Genomic DNA, 21,045 nt, shown 5'->3' on the forward strand with positions numbered 1-21,045 from the left:
CAACGTGCTCACTGCCATTGGTGGAGGGGAAGAAGCAAAACCAGAGCACCACTCATCTTAAAGCAGAGACCTGAAACAAGCAAATGAACTGAACTTCAAAATGCCTTCAAGTGAAATTTAGTGTGACTAATTCAGATACTTGCATCCATGCTGAAGATGGCAAAGTGAGGTGAGGTGGTTGAACAGCCTGGCTGACAACCCCAGAGATATAAGACTTTTGCCAGAAAGGGACAAGAAAAAACCTAACTTCTGCTCTAGAATGAAGGTTTCCAGTTAGATCTGCTCTAGTATCCTCATTACTCTAGCTCAGGCTCACCTATTTGTATCCTGCTTCCCTACACACCATGTTCTGGTAGTTGGGTTATTTACCACTTAGCAGTTTATGTCCTTTCAGGAGGTTAGAGGTAGTCTCTTCTGGTGGAAGGTAGTCAGCTTCTCATTTTGAGTAGGCTTTTTGTGACTTTTCAGCATGTTGAGAATCAGCATCTCCATCTCTCTCACATTAGGTTGTTTTCGAAGTTGCTTGTTTAGCACTGTAAGAGACAAACAACTTCACTGACCGAGGAAGGATAGGGACTAGGTGAATAACCTTGGTATATGTAGCAACAGGATTAAATAATGAAAAACATTGCAATGACCAAAGGCACTGTGTTTGTTCTTGGCAGCATAAGAGTATTTTCTTCCAATCCTTGGATCTGGAATCTGTCACCAAGATTCTGTGCATCTGTATGCATAGTAATACAAATATACATATAGTAGTGTGTGTGATACATACATGCATAGGAAATAGATATAATTCTATTACAGTGTATGTCTGTTCTCACACGTGAATTTAACATCCCAATATTCAATCTATTCAACCTATAACAAAAGCTCCCTCTAGAACAATGACTCATGCAAAGCAATTGAAAACATATCCAACAGCTCTTTTGAGGGAGGCTGCATATTACACAGACAAGTCAAGTAGGTAACAGTTTATGACAAAACATAAATTAAATTGATCATCATGGACTCATTGTTAAGACTGGATCACTTAGAGAATAAAGCCAAGAATAATTCTTTCTGAAGTTAGGCTTTACAAAATGTTGTAGGTGGCAAAATAAAAGCAGAGAAACCTGGAAATCTACTTCTAATAAAGGCTCTGTAAACACTCTCACGAGTTAAAAAAGCAGCAAAATAAGCTCTAGAGTTTACCTAATATTGAATACTTCAACATCAAGGCTGCATCATCCCAGTCAAGCCTTTTCGTGAGGATTTAAGCCCTGCATGAAACAGATACGAAGCCCAACACTCCCAAATCTAGTTGTCTTCTTTTTTTTTAAGAAAGCTTTATTGTTGAGGAAATGTTCTAAGGTATTTCTGGGACTTAATCTTGATTTAGGGGATGATTTCTTCTCCCTCTACACTACATAGTAATGGTTTTGAGCTAGAGAAGTCCGAAGTTGTTTGCTACCATTTACTGCCCTGCATGGGACCGATAAAAAACACACTCCCGCTCCTACACCAGAGGCAGCTGTACAAAACTGAAGTAAACTGGCAGTGATTGGGGAAGACAATAGTTTTAGAGTTATATAAAATACATTTAGGCTCAAAACAACAGCCCAGCCTGTAATTAGGGGCAAAATTATTGTGTTTCAAAGCTTTTTATAGACCGTTAATTATTATGTTTCTTCATTAGTTCTTCAGCAGTAGCTAAATAGTTGGCTTTGTAGAAAGAGCATACATCTAGAAAAGGTTGTAATGTAGGTCAGGCAGCCACATTAAAGGTGAGAGAAGCTCAAGAGGTGGCACGTGAGGAGATGAAAGGGAGAAAAAAAAGAAAATATATTTACAAAGGAGGTTTGAGTGGAGAAATGAGAGAAAGAGAAGCAGGGAGGGAGAGATAAGTAGAAACATAAAGATAATATAAGGCATAAGAAAGCAAAGGGAAAATAATAAGGGGGAAATAAAGAAATAAATAAAATGTAAGATAATTCTCTTAGTTTAAAGAGCAGAGAATTAATAATTACAGTTAAAAATAAAAATAAAAACACTGTAACTCCACCATTAACTTTCCTAACCCATCTACAAACTCCAAGTTATTCTTGAGCTTTACCTCACCATGACTCATGAGCTCAGCAGAAAATCTATTAACAGAAGTTTGATTAAATATTGCATTCTTCTTTTAAAATATCATTGTTTCAAAGTCTCAGTCATCCTCCAATTGCTGGAGTAAATTTGGCTATTACACCAGAGAAGTGGAAACTAAATTATGATCATATAACAATGGATCCTGGAAGTGTACAAAAGCCCTGGGTTACAGAAGTCTCTTGTTGATAAGAATAGGCAGAGGCATATGGCTGAAGGAATAAAATTCCTATCAGAGGCCTAGCTTCTGACACAACCACACTTAGCTTAACCCTTACGCTTCCTGTTTTCCCTCTTGTCTTGGCAAAGCTCAGCCCATACATCTGAAGCCAAGAGATTTGTCTGGATTCAGATAAAAGTAAAAATAAGCATGCTACTGTCACTGATGGAGCTACCTCAGTTCCTTGGTTTCTTCTTCAAATGGGTGGACTGCAGAGGAGAGGGACATCATCTTGCTAAATGCATTGTTTCCTACTGCTTTTTATGTGTAACAGAAGAGAGAAATTACTGTTTATCACATATGTAATGAATATGGACATATTATTCCACATATTTCAAAGGATTAAAAATCACATGTCCTCAGAGACTGGAAAAAGGGAAAAACGACTCCATTTTAAAGAAAGGTTGAAAGGAAGATCCAACTACAGACTGGTGAGCTTCACCTCTGTGCCCGGTAAAATCATGGAACAGATCCTTCCAGAAGCTATGTTAAGGCACATGAGGGATGATCAGGTCATCTGAGACAGACAGCACAGTTTTACCAAGGGAAGTTGCCTGACCAAGTTGGTGGTGTTCAGTGATGGACTGATGGCATCAGTGGACAAAGGAAGAACTGATGATACCTAGATTTTTTCTAAACTTTTGACATGAGCCCACACAACACTGTTATCTCTAAGTTTAAGTTTTCAGCATGGATTACTCAGTGGATAAGTTGCTGGTTGAATGGCCATAGCCATAGAGTTGTAGTAACAGTTCTATGACCAAATGGAAGGTGTTGATGAGCAGTGTCCTCTAATGATCCGTTGAGACCAGTACTTTTCAACATCTTTATCAGCAACTTAGACAATAGGATTGAGCACACCCTCAGCAAGTTTGGTGATGACATCAAGCTGAATGGTGCAGTTGATACAATAGAAGAAAGGGACTCCATCCAGAGAGATCATGACAAGCTTGAGAAGTGGGTTTGTGTGAACCCAATGAGGTTCAACAAGATCAAGTGCCAGGTGTTGTACCTCTATCAGGGCAATACCAGATGTCTGGGAAAATAATACACTGAGAGCAGCCCTGAAGAGTAGGACTCAGACAAAAAGCTGAACATGAGCCAGTAACGTGCTCTTGCAGACCAGAAGGCCAACAGTAGCCTCAGCATCAAAAGAGGGGTGACAGCAGGCAGAAGGTGGTGATTGTCCTCTCACACTCTGCCCCTGTGAGGCCCCACCTGGAGTTCTGAATCCAGGCCCGGGGCCCCTAGCACAAGACATGGAGTTTTTGGAGTGGGTCCAGAGGAGGATCACAAAGATTATCAGAGGAGCACCTCTCTTATGAACGAAGATTGAGGGAGCTGGGCACGTTCAGCCTGGAGAAGAGAAGATTCTGGGGAGATCTCATTGTCATCTTTCAGTATTTAAAGGAAACTTATAAAAAGAAGAGAGACTGACTTCTTACACAGTCTGATAGTGATAGGACAAGGCAGAATGGCTTTAAACTGAAAGACAGGCGATTTAAATTCAATTTAAATCAGGGCAGCCTGATCTAATAGCAAGTATCCCTGTCCATGGCAGGAAGGATGGAACCAGGTGATGTTTAAGATCTCTTCTAAGCCAAGGCATTCTGTGATATTTCTATGAACTCCAACACACATAAATAAATAAATAAATAAAATAAAATAAAATAAAATAAAAAACACAGCCTAGATTTAAATAAATATGTATTTATATTTAATAGCTGTATATGAAAATGGAATATATTAGGCTCACTATGTGTTTCTGGCAAGTGAGTTCTTTTCCTTTCTTTTAAGCAACAAACAAAACCACTACATTATGCATCCTTCTTCCCTCTTCCATACCATTTAACAGCAAGGAAAATAAATGAAAAAGCAATCCTGTGCCCTCTCACTGAGTTTTGTGAAAAACTTAATCCTGGATAATACATTCAGAAGACAAAAAAAGTGTTTGGAGCTACATAGAAGATAAGGGTTAAGTGCACTGTGGTGTAAATCTGATCAGAGCCTACAACTGAACTATGTAATAATAAAGCATTTGGCAATTTTATCACTAAATACCTAGAAGTCTACTTCTGTACAGGCAACTTTGCACTGTCTTTTAGGAACATGTTACCTTCAAATTTATTCAGTTCTTACTTTTTCTGTCCTTTAGCACAGCAAAGGAAAGTGTTTAGTTCTTCATCTGAATATCTGCAATGGACACTAATTCAGATGATTGTGTCTTCATGAAAGTATGGTTTTCATGCCTTGCAAACTGGGATCATAGTCAGTGGTGCCACTTAAAAGAGCATTACCAAGGTGTTTCATTTTAAAGTCATGTGCTACATTTACTTTAGCTACCTTACCGGAAAATTAAGTCTATTACACAATTTTCAGAACAATAAAATTAATCTTTCTGTGAAATGTGTATTGGAAAACCTGGCTATTTTCCTGCCATCTTTTGTAAATTAATTGACTAAAAATATTTTTGTAGGGCATTACTGAGTTTGGGCAGGACACTGTGTGAATATAGTCACAGAGACAGCTGGTATCCTTACAGCAAGGGACTACACTACATCTGTTGTTCCACCACAGGGTTAACCCCAAAGCATGACAGGTACCATAAACCAGCAGTACCCCTGGCAATGTGTCCCACTGTAAGGGACAAAAACTGTTTTAGAAGTAAAGGGCATTGGTCCCCTTGTAGCAGATATGAAAGTTATGCAGGGACAATAAACCGAACCAGGCCCAAGTACTGGGCTCAGGCATGAGCTCTCACTTGTGCAATCATTCAGTCTGTTTTGTTGAATGCTTTCAACCTCAATAACCATGCAAATGAGTGAACCAGCCATCTTAATTATCAGAGACGGCTGCCATATCCCTTTAAGGATTTTAAGGTTTTACTTTTTAAGGAAAGCACCTAACTGCTGTGGGATAGACATCACCCTGAGAAACCGGGTTCCTCTGCCAGCTGTAGGGCCTTCTGAAAGCTCTTCATAAGACCCTACTCTTAAAAGTTGTCTGGGCAGCCCTGGTTCCCACTGATGCTGGGGAAGAATGAGGGTGCACAGCATTTTGCAGCATTATGTATACTGACAGCTGACTTTCTTGAATTACTTAATAGCAAAAGCTCTTGGGAATTAATGCATCAATCTAAACAGGGTTTAAACATAGAGTGCTGAAATCTGGGGTTTAAAATGTATATGAATTGTATAGAGTGTGCTATAAGAATGATGTTTTACATAAAGTGTAAGTCTAATTATATGAGTTGAAGACATCTGGGTAACTTGTATTGAATAAAATGTCAACCCAAGGACAGGCAGGTTGGTAAGGGGGATCCCTATGTTGTAGCTGTAGACTGATGTTTTCCATGACTATCTTCATCTTTTTTTTTGAGAAATCCCTTTCAATACTATCATTTCTCCTCTTATATTTGCAGATGCTCAGTTTTATCCTTCGTGCTTTGGCATGGCACAGGAGTTCTGTCTTATCAGAAGACATGAGCCTTCAAAGAAAAAAAAAATGATATGCCCAATTAACATATTCATATAGCTGAGCCCCCCTGCAGATCAGTGTAGTGCTGGGCTTCCAGTCATACCCCTTGAGGACTGCTACATGAAATGTTGTACTTTAAAAGAACAAATATGTTTATTGTTACAATTTCACTCTAGCAACTATTGTTTATTGCAGTATAATTATAGCAACATAGTTTTGAGTATGAAGACATACAGCATTTGAGTTTGATTTCCTCTTGGTTACTGCTTTCCCTCAAGTTCAAAGCCTCTCCAGTGTTCCAGGTGAAATTAATTAATTCATGATAAGTTGATCAGCTTGAGCTGTTGCTAAAACATAATCTATTCACAGCAAAACAAGGAGTGTGAACCTGCAGTGCTTCTGTTTGAAGTTTTATCCCTCTAGGATCAAAAAAAAAGTGTAACAGTGACTGCAACATATGAACACATGTGAACTACATACATACAAGATTTTTTTTTCAAAGAGTGTTATTGCCACAGACATTGTGTAAATAGTTTAATTAATAGATATATTGCAATCCCAAGGCCTTTGACGTGGTCCCCCACCACACCCTTATCTCCAAATTGGAGGGATGTGGATTTGATGGGTGGACCGCTCATTGGATAAGAAATTGGTTGAAAGGCCACAGACAGAGGGTGGTGATCAATGGTTCTATGTCCAGGTAGAGGCCAGTAACGAGCGGAGTCCCCCAGGGGTCTGTCTTGGGACCGGTGCTCTTTAACGTCTTTATCAATGACATCAACGAACGAATCGAGTGCACCCTCAACAAGTTTGCTGATGACACCAAGCTGAGTAGTGTGGTTGACACAGAGGAAGGAAGGGATGGCATTCAGAGGGACCTTGACAGACTTGAAAGGTGAGCCTGGGTGAACCTAATGAGGTTCAACATGGCAAAGTGCCGGGTTTTGCACTTGGGCCGGAGGAACCCCAGGCATCTATACAGACTGGAAGGAGCAGTCCTTGAGAGCAGCTCTGCAGAGAAGGACGGGGGTCCTGATGGATGACAAACTTAACATGAGCCAGCAGTGTGCTCCTGTGGCTCGGAAAGCAAATGGTATCCTGGGCTCCATCATGAGAGGGGTGGCCAGCAGGGACAGGGAGGTGATTGTCCCTCTCTACTCTGCTCTTGTGAGGCCCCATCTGGAGTACTGTGTCCAGGTATGGAGTCCCCAGTACAAGAAAGACAAAGAGCTGTTGGAGAGGGTCCAGAGGAGGGCCACGAAGATGATCAGGAGGCTGGAGCACCTCCTGTATGAAGACAGGCTGAGGGAGCTGGGCTTATTCAGCCTGGAGAAGAGAAGGCTGTGGGGTGACCTCATTGCAGCCTTTCAGTACCTGAAGGGAGCCTATAATCAGGAAGGGAGTAAACTCTTTGAAAGGATAGATAACAGCAGGACAAGGGGGAAAGGTTTGAAGTTGAAAGAGGGAAGATTTAGGTTGGATGTTAGGGGGAAGTTCTTTACCAGGAGAGTGGTGAGGTGCTGGAACAGGCTGCCCAGAGAGGTTGTGGATGCTGTCCCTGGAGGTGATCAAGGCCAGGTTGGAAGTGGCCCTGGGCAACCTGGTCTGGTAAATGTCGAGGTTGGTAGCCCTGCCTGGCAGGGGGGTTGGAAATTCATGATCCTTGAGGTCCCTTCCAACCCAGGCCATTCTGTGGTTCTGTGATTCTGTAATTGAACTTAAAAGATCTAAAATATCTGACACTAAAAATGACTATAAATAAAATCAGAAGATAACTTTCTTAGGTCTAAATAAAATTAGTCCCAATTCTTTCCTTCTTATCAAAGAAATGGAATCAGAGAACCATGATCCTATGTCTGTCTAAAGAGTTCCTGTAGTTCCACCTGCTGCCTGTACCTGCAACAGGAGATACAGGAGTACTGGGAGCATGAGGTGGTTCTGTAAAAGCCAGGTTTCTCAGACTGGCCGGGCAGCCCTTAAAATGCCTGCTCTCCCCAAGGTGACATCCTATCTGGAGTTACAAACACTGCTGAAATTCCATTTCAGCAGCAGCTGTGAAGCTGCCAACAGGTGTCCTGAGCCAAGGTTCTTTTGCAACTGTTATTGCTTAATGGGAACAAAAATGATTACAAAGGATCTGCCAACATGATAAAATGCTATAATTATCCTAACAGAGTAATACCAATAGGCACATTAACAAGGGAAAGGGAATCATTTTCCAGAAAAACTAACCTTAGTATATCTCTTGTCTTCTTCTAGTCTGTGATTGCTATATTTATCAAGAAAATATATATATTTAAAAAGACTATGCTTCTCTAATGAAATAAGAATACATATACCACAGGGAAAATTGGCTAGAATATAACATTTCATATTTCTCCTTGCTTTCTTTAAGAATATTTACCATCCAAGTGATATTTTCCTCATTCTCAAGAGACAAGATAATGTATCTAAAGTCTCCCAGAGTTCAGAAATACCCCCATATAGATTTTACTAGGATTCTCTCTTCATTCATGATGATTGTATATAATAAATGCGTTAGGGACTGCTGAACCTAGTAGCCTAATAGAGGCAAAGATGCCACAGCTCCATGTCCCCAAGTCCAGCTAGAAAGTAGTTTAGCATCTGTTTCCTGTAGGCACATACACACACCCAGATATACAGCACATACATCTAGTTAGTAATACAGAACAGCATAGACAGGAATACTCAATACTCATGCAGACTCAAAGAGTACCTCTGACTAATCAGTATAAATGACCATAAGTGGCAAATATATACATATGGATACAATATGGGTACATCTAATAGCTGGCCATGGACACTCAATTTATCTAGTATCTGGATGTTGTATTGCAGGTCTCTCCAGCAGCTGGCAGGTGGGTGTGCAAGCCCTACTCTGGCTGCTGGTACAAATCCCTTCACTTCCTGAACACACACAAAGATTCACATGCCTACACAGTATCAAGCCCACAGCAACAGGCCTTGTGCATTCATGCACACATACGCATCTCTCAGGACGTTCTTGAACCCTACAGTCTCTCCTGTAGTTGTCTATTCCTTCTAGCAGTCAATACTCAGGCCCTCTGGTCTCTCTAGTATCTGACACAGACTTATAGTTCCTTCAATAGCTTGTTCCCAGGATGGTTTTGCATATAGTTTTTGATATTCGATGCTGACAAGTGTAACTGAATATGCTCCATGTACTGGCACCTGATGTTTGGCCTGTGGTCCCACTCCAGGTGCTGGCACTTAGTCCTGCACAAAAAACAATTGTACACAGAACAAAGAATCCCTCACCCAGGAAAACAATTAGAAATTGTGTTTGTTGAGAAGACAGGGCAGAGTGTGTTGAGGAAGAACTGAACATGGTTGTATAAATGCACTGAACAGCAATACTTCCATGTATTCAGCTCCTTATCCCTCTATTTTCCTAAGTTTATTCCTCCCCAGATCACCTAAATCTTTTCTGCAAACTCTGTTCCTCCCCAGACATCCCATGAAAATCTTGTGCAGTTTCAAAATACTCTTTCTTGTTTCCCAAAGTAGGGTTCATACCCCAATAGGTAGTAAAGACCCTCTGTCTGAAAGGTGCTTCTTTCCATTGAGTCATTGTGATGAGTGTCACCCTCAGACTACAGGACTGATCACCCAGAGAGGGGTCATAGAATGGTAACATTCAGATTCCCCATTGTTCCTCTGTGCACCTATGTCTGTGGAGACAAGCTTTTTATAGCACCCCCAACAAAACTTATTAATGCTATGTCATCAGAACACGTAGGGTGGAATAGGCAACAAGAGAGCATAAATGCTGCAGACTGAAACAGAAAAGGTGTTCAATACTGCCAGCTGTGTGATGAGACTGTATTGATCATACAGAAAGTATATTCATTATCCAGGATGCAGTCGGCTCCATGCTGGTAAGTCGTTCAGGAAAAGGCAATGACACACAAGAATCAATTCATGCCCCCTCTCTTTTTCCTACATGATAGCACAACAGTATCATTTCGTCTCACACGTAATTAAATTTCTGTCAGACATCCACCATCACTTCCTAGGAATTAACCCTCTTATTTTCTTTTTACTTTTCCCATGTTCTTCTAAGATATAAGCACTTTGTCCTGTTACAAGAGCCAAGAGTTATACGTAACAGTACCCTCATTCAGTGTTAGCTGCACTTTTGTGATCACCAGTAGCTTGGAAGTTTGCATTTTTTTGTGTTTTGTTTTGCAGAAGCATGAAAACTCTGGACAAACTTCCATGACATTTGGTTCTGCAACATCCATGAGCCTAAACCTACCACACACTGCATCAGGAAAAGACCACATCATGAATGCTTATGGCAAAGCTGATTTCTTGTAGGTTTACAGAGCAAGTTGGTTTGTAGTGGTTTCACTTTAGCATCTGTAACTTACAGTAAAAATATTAAGGTGTATGGAGAAGGAATAATGACTAGAATAGAATATGACATCAAAATCCAGATTTTTGGTGAGAGAGATATAACTTCCTGAATGTCTTATTATGCACTGGTCACTGTGACACTCTCCTGTTAAGTCCATATATAAATTACACACATTCATCAAAATTCAGATATTATGTCACAGTGAGAGTATTAGAGATTTTCTAATTCAAATGAGTAGAGAATTTATTGCATCTGCCACATATGTTCTTCCCTAATCATTTTATAAGTGTCCAAGTGTTCAACCTGGAAGGCATGAAGCAAAATCTGGTCTCATAACTACTGACAGTTCTGTATTACCTCAATAGATATGTAGATACGAAGCCACATTTGGCAGTCAAAAGCACTTTGGTTATGAGAAAAACACACAGTAGGTCATGTTACAAAGCTGACAACAACCTTAAAGAAACAGAGACTACATGACATCCCAACTAGTTGTTATTCTTTAGTGAAAGGGGACTCCTCAGTTCTCCTTCAGGTGTTGCATTCTTAAAGCTCTTTCTCCATGTTTGTCCCTCTTTCTCAAACCAAACTTTGCTTTCTAGCCAGGTTAAAATCAAACAAATATTGATCAAGACACATTTCAAATTTTCTAAGCCGTATCTTTCTTCCACTGTTAGTCTCAATTCCATTCTAAATCCATCATTGCTTTTTTCTCATAGAAGAATGAGAATTCATGTAAACAGTATGTTTGGAGGGGCACAGAGCTGACTTTCTGTCCCCAGGCAGTGCACACAGACAGGCATATTGCTCTTGGGTCTGCAAAAATCATTCCAGTCCACATCATTCTTTCATTAGTTTTCCTCTTGTGACGGCCAACAACATTGCCAATTAACACTAATCATGGTATGGACACCTGTCCACTATGAAAGAGGCTGAAAACAATTATGTAGTCATTTTACAAAGCTCATGAAGCAGCTGTCAAATGATAATGACTTTCAGTCACTGTTGGCTTTGGCTGTGTTGCAACAGGTGGCCAAAAGGTGAAATACTACTTATGCCATTATCTTCTGTCTTAATTATTCTAGCCTCTGTTTTCATACTCACCCCTACATTCCACAGTACTTAAGCTTACGATGAGGAATGACAGATATAATGTCTATGAATGTATGTCACATAAGCTCCTACTGATTGTAAAGTCTTTTCAAATATGAAGAAATTTATATATCTCATCTCTTCAAGAAGATAAAATGGTAGATACTTAAACACACTGAGATTAAAAATGGAAATTGGGATTGTAGTCTGGAAGTCTTTGTGTTTCCAGGGATTCAATATTTAATAATTTTTACAATTATGTAGGCTCTGACAGGTTCCTATAAGAACATGTTCTAGCAAGCTCAGATGGTGCTGTTTGTGCCAAAGCTTTTGGAATTCGTGGATCATAATCACCTTGGATCTGGGAATAAGAAATGTAGAGAGATCAAGCAGATGACAAATATGAAAAATCTTGGTTGAAGCAATTTTTCTGCCACTGTAGATGATCTCTTTGGCATATTCTCTAGGAGTCCATATCTCCATGACAGCATACCACCACCTTCACATCAGCAGTGCCACATCTCTTCTTACAGTCCTTTGCCTTAATTACCATATATTTTTTGGCTTTGACAAGCTCTACAGACAATAACTTTTTTAACATAACTAACTCAGATCCATGTTTTATATTGTATGAGTAGAAAACCTGAGGAAAAGACAATGCACAGGAACAGCAGGATGAATTAGGCTTATGAAGAAAGCTTTACTGTGTCCTATGTTAGTTGCTCAGTATTCATTTTTGCTAGCTTAATGCTCTTTCCTTTAAGTATCTGTATATGATTTACCTTTTCATTTTTAAAGTGGAATGAGAATCCCTCTCCACAGAAATCTTCTGGCAATGATACGTTGCTCATCAGTAGGCTCAAAGCTACTAGATGCACTATGCAGATCTCTGGAAATCTGAGTTATAGGTTACTTTCACTATGATATATTGTCACGGAGTGGAATCCGCACCAGAGAGGGGTAAAGCAGTCCCTTTGTTGTGCAGTACTGGTTGCATTTCAGATTCTGAGGACAAAATTCTTAAAATAGGAAACAGACTCTTATACCTTCTGTTCTTCATTGGATTGATGGTCTTCACAAAGCAGTGGGCAAATGCATGTATCAGAAAGCATGAAACACTACAAAAACTAATTGATGCCCTATACCCCACCTCAGCCAAAGTACTTGGGCAGTTAAACAGGCTTGATAAACTCACTGGTCAGACACTGGATAACAGAGCCCAAGTACTTTGCTCAGTAAGGCTTTTAGACAGGTCTAACTGACAGAAATATACTCTGTACATTCCATGTTAGCCATGGTCTCTTTCTTGCTTTTTAAAATCTGCTCCCCCAGAGCACACCCAGCATCACTCATGGCTCAGCTCTGGCAACAGTGAGTCCCTTTGGAGCAGTTGGAGCAGTCTCTGATCTGACATGGGACAGCTGGTAGGCCCTGCAGCCCACCATTGCCAAAACCTTACTATGAAAATCCCATAGTCTAAAAAATCAAACCCTAAATTTACTTTTAAGACTGTTGGAAGTAGCCATTACTTCTACCAAATAAAAGACTTAACTGTGCAAGCATATTTTTAAAGGAATATGCCCCTTTTTGTCAAAAGAGTAGTACAACCAATTCAATCAAATTATCGTGTGAATTGGAGAAAAATAAAAACATTTGTGCCAGTTGAGATGATATAAAGTCTGAAGTTTTTTAAATTGAGACTTTTGGCTGGAGACCAAAGGAAAAAGTCCTGACAAGCAGTCTGATTTGTTCTAAAAATCCAGTTATTACCTTTTCTCTACATTCTGTTTTGATAGAAAACATTATGAAGCAGAAATAGCAATTTCACAGTTGGCAAGACTTAGCATTCGGCAGCAGTTCTTGTAGAACAGCAGAAGTACAGATTCTGACTCATCACACGTCTTCAAACAGTCCAAGCCCATATTCTTATATCAGCAGCTTCTCCTTTATCCTGGGTGTGTAGGAACATTAAAGATCTTGATTTTCCAGTGTTTTTCATTGAAGCTTATTAGCAGCCTGAATTTAGCAAAGGAGAATTTCAACACTGAGACTTGGTGCACTCCGTTATTCAACAGTGAGTTCAAAACTGACCAGAGAGAAGATACACCACATTTTATAGCTGATTGTTCAAACACTTCATCACTTTCTCATGAATTGATGTTCAGGAAGCAGGCTGCTCGTACACAGGATAACTAAGGTCACTGCCAGCTATTCAGGTGATATTCAAGGGATGCAGTCCACAGGTATACTCCAGAAAGAATCAGGGACCGAGCTAATAGAGCTTTGAACTACAGTCATAAGTCTACAAAAACAAAACAAAACAAAAATTATTGTTTTGTAATTTTTTTTAAAGATGTTTTCTTATATCTTGAATCATCACCTAATTTTCTGCCAATAGACTGTGAATATTCTTTTGAAACATGTTTTCTCAGATACTGGGCATTTTCATATGCAAATGTGACTATATCCAGCATTTCAATGGCAATATCTTTCTTGGAAAAATGAGTTCACCCGGTCAATTTTAGGTAAACTTTTAGAACTAAGTCCTAAATGTGCACATTACTTACAGTTGACAACCAAAAGTAGCTTGAGGGAAAGTTCAGATGAAGACTCCAATGTTATAAGGTAAATCCAGACAATCATATTCCATCCTGGGATCCTTCAGAATGGAGGAACATGGCTTCTAGCCACAATGAAATCTGGAAAATACTAATCTAAAACCCAAAACAAGAACAAAAGTGTTTTAGATTCTGTGGTTACTACTGAAACTTTACTTGACAGTAAGAGCTTTGCTTCCTGTACAAACAGAACATAAATATGACTATGCGAAGAAGGTAGAAGGAATAAGATTCTTCTGCACAGCACTGAGTTCCTGGCAAAAATCAGTTCCTTCAGGTTGAAGCTGCTCAACAAGGTCCATCACTCATTAATTTATTAATGAATTAATAAATTAATGAGTTAATAAACTAATGAATTAACATTAATTTAAGGGCAAAACTCACCCTTGTCAATAAAGGTAGATGGTCTGATCATTCTGAATCTGTATAATTCTTTGGAAGAAAAAAAACAGCTCAGTGCATAACCAAGGAATAAATTCAGAAGCAGAACAGAGATCATTGGGACCATCAGCATGGATTTAGCAAAGTAAAAGAGACCAAAATGGAGGGGAAAAAACAAACCAGCTGCAAGTTTGCCTGCAGAGAGTTTTGAAATGATAGCACACTGAAGAAAAGGATGCTTTTTTTCTTGCAGTTACTGCAAGTTAGCCTTATTCAGAATGAGAAACACTGCAGAAGCATATTATTTAAAAAAAAAAAAACAAACAGATGACATTCAAAACAGTAACACACAGTGCAGAAAAATAGTGGAGAAAAGCAGATACAATCACATTCTAGCCACATTTTCCTCTTTAATACAACAAATAACTTCAATTTTCAACAATGGGAGTTACTCACACACAACGAAAGGAAAATAGGCCCCAGTCTGCTCAAAAATTGGCATGAATGGAAATCACAGATTACTGGCAACAGTGAAGCACATTTCTGCTGATAGCTCACTTTTCTTCCACTGTGCTAGTTGTGAGTCAAGATATCTGTCTCTGCGTCTGTTCACTTTCACTCTTCCTTTTGGGGAAAATAATATTTTTTACCTTTTCTGTATTGAAATACAAATTCAAAAAATGCAGACATTTGGCACCTTGCAAAATTCTGACTTTTCAAAGGTTTGGGGCAGAAAAAGTACAAAATCTCGGATATTTCAAAATGAAGCACTAAAAAAGTACATAGAAAATAACAGAAGTAATTTTCAGAGTACTTCGGCTTTCTGTTTATAGTTCCAGAATATAAATATATCATAAGAGGAAAGTAAAGTATCCTTTGATATTGGGAAAATCAATAGTTTCCACCAAATATATTTATTTCTTTTAAAATTTTTATCTCTAGTTTAACAGTGTTACCATGTCTTGTGTTTACAACTAATATAGTGATTTAAAGGGGCACAATTGAACTAAAAATCCCAGGATCAAAAATCTGCAGATTATGCAGATCTCCTCCCAGAGAGAACTCTGCTTTCTCCCTAGAAACGTGATCTTTCTCTCTAGGGAAAGTCTGGAGAGGCACAAAGACTTCAGTCTCTGAAAGAACAGTGTGTGAGCCAAGTTTTCCTCTGTTTGTTCAAGATCTTACACTGCTTCTTTCAGCCCTGAGCATGGCTACCCACAGAAGTTACCTAACAGTGTAGCCAAGGAGATTCCTACTCCCTGTCTTGGAAATGCCTGGTTCGTCTACTCCATTGAGAATGCGACTTCGTGAGTGGGCAAGTCTCACTTCTCCCACAGTAAATAGGAGCCTGAGAGCAGCATGAGATGTGCCACAGCCTAGCTATCAGAGTCAAGCCTTCTTCTTGGCCTCTAAGGACATCATTTTCCAATGTGCCTACACTTTTATTTTTAACTTACTTCAATTTTTTCCTTGCCCCCATATTTGTTTCATTTCTACATGTAGCCAGTTGTACTTCCTGACCCTGAAGTAGGCATTTTGCAAAGTCAGTTATTTCAACATAACACAAGATAGCCAGATTCAACTAATGAATAATATCTTGAAATTGAAGGAAGGACAGAAGGAAGGAAGGAAGGAGGGAAGGAGGGAACAAAGGAGGGAACGAAGGAACGAAGGAGGGAACGAAGGAGGGAAAGAGGGAAGAAAATAAAAGACATAGAAAATATCCCCATTTAATATTACTATATTTTGAGTGCGTCATTCTTAATGATTTTCAAAATGTAAAGGTCCCAGCAGTCAACCAAGATTTAACCTCATTTTTGTTTTTCATTAAGTAATTCAGACATTTTCTGTCTTGAATGGTGTTGGAATAGATTGAACTGTCATAACCTTTCTGTTCACACATCACACTCTGCTTCCTTCCAAGAAATGCTTAATCATGTTATGATGTGCCCACGTCCCCTAATGTAATGAGAAATAATGGAGAAAGAACTCGTCTGCTCGCAGGAGAGACTACCACAGAAGAACTGGACACTAAGTAAAGAAATCTGTAACAGAATGAATGTAATCGTAGGGAAAGTTTTATGGACAGTTGGATATGAAGAAAATTTCTTCTGAAATTTCCCTGTTTCAACATTTCATTACTAATCCCTTGTGGTTGTCATTACCACTGCTTAGAGCTCTTGTTGGTTCTGGAAGCACATTTTACCATGTATATCTTGGCTATTGGCTCAATGAATCATAATAATTTGATCCCGGTCATAAGCATTTACTATAATATATTAAAATATTTTAAAGCATATTGATGCAAACATAATGAAAACTGTTTTCATTTATACTGTTGCCATCAACTTCAAACAAGCTACAAGGGCTTTTTAAATCTTTATGGCTATCTTTAAAAATAAGCCATCATAGGGCCCATATGTCATATGTCAACTGTGATCCCTACTCTATCTTCTAAGGTGAAGTTTGAATGTATGTCCTACCAAGATTTACAGTAGTTGTCAGAAAAGTCTGCAGATTACGGAGATCAGTGGAACAGGAAATAATGAGGAAGATGATCTAACAAAAAGATTTTGTTTGCATGGAAAGAGACACCAATGCATTTTAAAAAAAAAATCTTGAAATATGACAAAGTGTGGGATGCAGATCTCACCTGCAAGTTGGGAATGCAGAATCAAGGGATGGTGTGTGCGTCAGACTGAGAAGCATGAAGGACTGTCTCAGTCCTTGACATCAAAAAAGAAGAATATCAAACAGTAGAGAAAGGATTTTGCTGCTAGAGGACATGCCAGATAGGAATGTCAAGCCTAGTTCTGTTGTCCCCATTTCAGCAATATGGAGTGAATTCACAGGAAGAAAGAAAAAAAAAACAAGAGTTTGAGAGTAAACTTTGTGTTATAAGCCCTAAAGGCTCAAAACATAGCTTCTAAAAGACAGAATGGACTGGAGGAAGGGGCAAACAAAGAGCAAATCTGGTAGACAGCAATTCCTCAGCCAGGCCAACAAATAAACTGCAAGAGCTGTTGTCTGGATGCAAGGTCAGACAAATTCCACCTTGAGGTAAGATCTGATTTCCATCTCTGAGAGGTAATTAACTTTCAAAACAGCTTATCATCTTTAAAATGAGGCAAGCTGGTTTTCCATATTATGTGTTGAAACAAGGGGTACTCTGAATGCCTTAGAAATCCTGTTCATTCTCACACTCCAATAGAAAATCAGAACCATCAATAATAGCCATGCTGGGAACTGCACACAAACAGTACATTTTTAAGAAAGTTTTCCAAGCAAAGTACATAAGCAGGAAGCCTGACAGAGAGAGGACAGGCTCAGCACTGTGGTCTGAGACTGATATCTCCCAGCAGGGGTTAAACTTCAGCAAAAGTTTTCAAAACACAGGCTGTAAGAAGATTTATTAGACGGACACATTCTATGAGACGGTAGCAAGAGATTAGAAGGCCCCTGGAGGGCAGGTGCAAGGGTATGATAAAGTGCCATTCCTGCTTTCTCCTCTGCATCTGCAGAACGTTAAGCCATATTTTTTCTAACTAGAGCAGACTTCTCAGGTTTTCTCCTACTCTTTTACACCTACGCAGAAACATTAAGGATAAATTACCCTTGGCAAAAAATTTTGCAGAGTTCATCTCTGATGTAACGCTGATGCCACTCAGAATTTCAGTGTTGGTATAAATACGAAACCAAAACTGAAATAACGCTGCTAGAAGTATGGTACAAATGAATTTATTCCGGTTTTACCTTCATTTTTATATACAGCATAAATAAACCTGTGTCCCAGGAACCCAAGTGGAAATACCATTGTATGTTCTTTGAGACCAGGATTTTCGTTTTCTAAAATGACATCCTGTAACCTGATATGTAACCTTATTGCTGTCAATCTGTAGACCAATAATTGCAATCAATCTTTCTTACTAACTTTAACTCTCAATATGGTAAACTCTCCACAGAAAGTTATATTATGGACCTCTTATAAGTGAAACTATAGATCACTTTGGTTAAAAACTGAGTATTGTTCCAGGAAGTGATTTTTAAGTGTTCTCAGCTCTCTTGCTTTTATCACTAACCTGGACTAGCTACAATCCATGTCTATGGACTTGACTGGCAAGGAGAGCTGCATATGCAGCTCTAGTACAAGGCAAGGAGTTTTCTTACCTTCTGAGTAAGGTTCAGGCAAAGACCCTGCAGCTGTGATTCACCTGTTGGAGTCCAAAAAAGCTACAGTATAGACATCCATCTCTGACCAGGTTGCTCTGTCTTGGCAGTCTTCCCAGGACAAGACTCCTCTGACTTCACAAAAAGCTACTTGACTCACACCGTAGAATATCTTTCTTGGCTGGCTGAAACAGAAACTGATGGTGATGGGTAAGCACCATGCATGTGTCATGTGAACATCTGGTTTGGATTAGACTAATCCCATACCTTGTGACCTTTAGTCTTTTAGACTTGTCATCCAACACACTGGCTAGTAGAGTGCAAATCACCAACCCAAAAGACCACAAGGAATTAGAGTAATTCTGAAACATCCCCGTAATAAACGATTACCCACCAAATGTACTTGCTTCTACCCTGACACTTCTGGGCCAGCAAATTTGGCTTGCATTTAGGTCTCTCTGTTCCTACAGAATTTTTTTTTAAATACAAAACTATACAAACAAATGTTCACAGTCATATGTAGCATGGGCAGAAGGAGCCAAGTATTAAACATCCTCATCCTGTGACCTTCACTGAACATGAAAACGTTCATCACCTGAGAACAGATGCCAACAAGCTCAACAACACCCACACAGCTTGTATTACATTATTACTTTAAACCCTGAGTAGGGTTGAGTCAGAAATGAAATTTTGTTAAGTAATGCTTAAATATGAAGTGGAGCTTTCTTTTTAAAAACAATAAAAACATCAACAATCAAGGTTACAAAGGAATAAGGCACAGTGCCTGTGTCTCAGCAAAGGAAATCAGAACAGATGACACCAAATATGCTATAGGCTGTTAGTGAGGGGAGCGTGCCAACAGCACAATGTGTTACTACGCAGGAAGCCTGTGCTCAGAAGCAACAAGAGCTTGTTGAAACTGTTCTGCTGTAATGGTGTTCCACAGAAAATAGCTTTTGACAGAGCAGACCTTTTGGGGGGAAAAATAAAATCTTTCATTTTAAATTTAAAATGCATCAGGAGTGAATAACACTTCTGTAAACTGAAAAGAAAGAAGTCTGGGGGGCTGCCAAAAGTCAAAGGAATGAGGAAGTGTTGCATTTAGTTGTTTGCTGGCCAGAAAGCTTTTCTTTGTTGATGATGTTAGAGAAATCCGAAATGTTATCATTTTTCAGCTTCTTATTTTTGGCAACATTCTACCCCAGCACTTTGCATTCATTGTAACATTTCTACAAGAAGAGGTTAATTTCCAAACACCTCTAGCAGCAATTGCATGCTTTACTCCTTTCTCTTTCTTGTTAATGAATACCACAGGAGTACACAATGCTTAAACCAGTAGCAGCACTGAAGGAAACAATCTTTCATTGTTTTTCTTCAAACTCCTTGCAATCATGGACAATTCCACATGGAATTACAAACAAAGCAGTCTTAAATTAACTGCATTCTAAATAGACTGTTCTCAGGAGTGCTGCTCAGCTCTAAGTGAAAGACAAAAGAATCCCAAAAACGACATCTTCGTGTACTTTTTAAGTAAAACGCCTAAAGGAGCAGTGCAACTCCAGCCTGTGTGTAAATACAGTATTTTCGCGGTTATTCTGCTGTTCCTGAGTCCAACAGAGGAGAAGCAACACGCAGCACCTCTGGAGGCTGGTTAGGGTAAACGCAGTTCCCTGTGCCCTCTTCCTGGGCTGCCTGGTCTCAGTGGGGAGCTGGAGGCAGCAATGGCATCAGTGATGCGGTCACACAAAGCATATAATTCTAGATGCAGAGTTTTATCCACATGGCTTTTGGATTGGAGCTGGCAAGTGCGCAGGAGTCTCACTTCATATCTGTGTAGAAATCCCGAAAACCAAGTAGCTTGGCTGGTTGAAACCAGCCTTACTCCACTATCAACCCATCTGTGGGTCTCTAGTTCCTGGGACAGCTTTGTAGAGAGGGCTTGCCCGTTCCTTTGTTCCTAGTGATCTGCCTGCTTCTCTACGTGTGTGCAAGAAAGACTGCAGCTTGGACTGGGAGACTGATTGAGCATCTTTTGTAAGACTGTGGCCAACATGTTTACCATGTGTAAATTCAGTTATAGCAGTGCAGCCTATGTCTGTGAATCACTATATAGCCCAATCAACTCTAATATATGATATCTAAGGTATTTGGGGCAGGCAGATGCATGCATGAATGTATATGCACGTAGTTTTTCTGGTTTTTTTTTTTTTTTTATATATATATATAAACTGTTGTCTACAAGTATACCTAGTTGTGTGGTAGCAATTACTCTGTCCACCAAGGAAGGAGCACAGACACATTAAAAAGGAGAGACAGTATCTGAGCAGAAGAAATGCATAAACAATACTGGTGTTATAGTCCTTACAACTTGAGAAATAGTAAGCACTTAATGACCTAAGTGCAAGTGACAGAAAGTGAATTTATAGAGCATAAGAGTGGCAAGACTACATCCAGAGTACAGTTAATATGCCAACTGAATGAAAACAAAACAAAACAGGATAAGCATTCTGAGCCTTCAAACTCCAGGATGGTCATACCATACCTGTGAGAAGACAATATCT

The 21,045-nt window shown here is 39.4% G+C and overlaps 1 long non-coding RNA gene across 1 annotated transcript; it reads right to left on the reverse strand.

The window, feature by feature from the left end:
- Positions 1-7,498: 7,498 nt before the first annotated feature.
- LOC121108996 lies at positions 7,499-19,059 on the reverse strand. The gene is made up of 3 exons (XR_005843684.1): positions 18,485-19,059; positions 13,886-14,032; positions 7,499-13,620 (listed from the first exon to the last, which is right to left on the reverse strand). It is a non-coding gene; the product is annotated as an uncharacterized LOC121108996 (long non-coding RNA).
- Positions 19,060-21,045: the final 1,986 nt, after the last annotated feature.

The sequence above is a fragment of the Gallus gallus genome, chromosome 1, assembly GCF_016699485.2.
Source record: "Gallus gallus isolate bGalGal1 chromosome 1, bGalGal1.mat.broiler.GRCg7b, whole genome shotgun sequence".
NCBI classification, from domain to species: Eukaryota; Metazoa; Chordata; class Aves; order Galliformes; family Phasianidae; genus Gallus; species Gallus gallus.